Below are 2,565 nucleotides of genomic sequence, written 5' to 3'. Positions count from 1 at the left end.
ACTCCCACCGCATAGCCACCTAGACCCAGCCTATGGAACTGCGTCTTTTTTGCGGCATTGAACTTGTTTTTTCTCGACCGTTCCTTAGATAATTCTGATTCCTTGAATTTCACGAAATCGACCCAGTGTTCTCTTTGCTTCTCCAGTGTTCCCTTGAATTCTGGAGTCTTCCTTTCTGCAGCGAGGTAGTTGGCCCATACAGTTTTCTTGTGGGTGTTGAATGCAATTTCCATCTTCTTAAGAGCAGCGTTCTTGACTTTCTGCACATCTGCCTCAGTGAAATAATCTGGTAGGGTGAAATGTTCCATCAGAGATTCCCAAAGGTTTTTTTTGCTCTGTCGTCGACCCAAATAACATCTGGACGTTTAGTTTTTGGCTCTTTCCATTCTTGAATGGAGATCGGGAGTTGGTCCTTCACAAGAACTCCGCACTGATGAGTCCACTTGTTCGCAATGTTCTTAGGCATGAGGGGTTCGCCACTAGCTTTGATGGAGTCGATGTTGTACTTTACACCCTCCTTCAACTTTTTGCCCAGGCCTCGCTGTGTCTTGCTGTCTGTAGAAGCAGATTTGCTCGGTCCGGAGGTCTGAAAGAAGAAAGATCGATTCGTTAATATATCTTAAAATAAAAAAACATGTGATGATCACCAAATGCCCGCTTATATAAATATAACTCGCAGGTAGTCTTTGTTATTTGAAGATCAACATTACTGTCTGTGTCATCATAAACATTGTCTGCGTCATCATAATCATAATCATAGTTCATGACTTCATCAGCTCGGTCGTCAAGATCGAATATCTTATCATCACCGTCTCCGGTATAGTTCAGATATTGGGAGCCGTCATCTGCTTCATTCAGATCATCTAGCCTGCGAGGGATGCGTATGATCTCAAACAATTCCTCTTCTCTCTCTTTGCCGGTATTGTCCGCCATAGCTTTTACTTAACTAATACAGAAGAAATATTAAACAATTTAGTATTCAAATTACAATGCATGGATGCAATCAATAAGGAAAAACTGAATCATATAGTACATAATATGCATCGTCTCAATTAATATATAATCTCGAATACATCGCCTCGAATAATATATATAATCTCGAATACATCGTCTCGAATAATATATATCGAATACGTCACTGGCTAGGTACCTAATAAAGATCGAATACTACAGAAGAATCTAGGCCACTCGCGGTTCCTGGGGCACGGACGGTGGACACCCAAAGAGAACGAACCATCACAGGATCATATCTTCGGTCATCTGCCCAAAGAACCTGCCAAGTATTGGAAAACCTGATGTCATCCATAGCAGCCATGTACCGATGGACATGCTCGTCCTCCTCCCTGACATGGCGACGCACCACCTCCGGCGGGGCCGGCTCCCTCTGCACCGAATGCGGCCCACGCGAACGCCACCAAAGGAGATCAGGGTCGACGACGGGACCCGAGGTCGGGTTCCTCACCAAGCGGCGCGCCCCTTCAGGTAGCACCTCCCAGTGCCAGCCCGGCGGAGCCCAGTACCGGACGTGGGTCCTCTGAAGCAGGACGTTGTCGCGAACGGGTCAACGGCGAGGATGCGGGTCGGGCATCGTCGAGAACAAATGCTTTATGCCCGCAAAAAGTAACATTTTTTAAATGATTGGATTGTGATAACTAAAATTCTATATGCAAATTCTGACAATTTGACATTAATCTAATTCATCTAACTGAAACTAATTCTAAAATTTCTAACATTTTTATATATATATATATATAAATAACATTTCTATAACATTTCTAATATTTCTATAACTAGAAAACAGAAAAATTGCTAACATTTCTATAAATATTTCTATAACTAAAAAACAGAAAAAATTCATAACATTTCTATATAACTAACATTTCTAATATTTCTATAACTAAAAAACAGAAAAATTTCTAACATTTCTATAGATATTTCTATAACTAAAAAACTGAAAAATTTCTATAACTAAAATTTATAACTTAAAAGCTAATGTGTGTGTGGGGGGGGGGGACATGGCGGCCGGGGCAGGAGCTCACCTGCGAGGAGCGGCGACGACGGGGACGGGGACGGGGCTGCGACGAAGGGGACGGGGATGGGCCGGGCGGGGACGACGGGGCGGGGCGCGACGCGATGGGGCGGGGCGTGGCGACGGGGACGTCCGGGGCGGCGACGGTGACGGGGATGGAGACAGACAGCGACGGACGGCGACGGGGACGGCGACGGGGGCGGAGACGAGGGGCGGCAGCGACGGGGCAGAGGAGAAAGAAGCAAAGGGAGAGATGAAAATTTGAAAATTTTCATAAGTGCTTTCTTATAGGGACAATTGCATTTTTACCCCTAGTTGGTTCCTACCCACGGGTTTTGCTCTTACTTTTCGGGCTTGCTCAGTTTTGCCCTTACCTTTTCCGTCGAGATCCCTCGAATGCCCTTTATCTGTTTGAACAAAACTTTGAAAATTCATATGAACTCAGAAAAATGCAAATAAGATATCAAAATGTTCAGATAAACATTAACTTTATGTGCATATCATTTGCATTCACGACAAAGCATTGTTTAAACTAC

This window comes from Triticum aestivum, chromosome 7B (assembly GCF_018294505.1).
Source record: "Triticum aestivum cultivar Chinese Spring chromosome 7B, IWGSC CS RefSeq v2.1, whole genome shotgun sequence".
In the NCBI taxonomy this organism is placed as follows: Eukaryota; Viridiplantae; Streptophyta; class Magnoliopsida; order Poales; family Poaceae; genus Triticum; species Triticum aestivum.
This window is presented reverse-complemented; position numbering follows the sequence as displayed.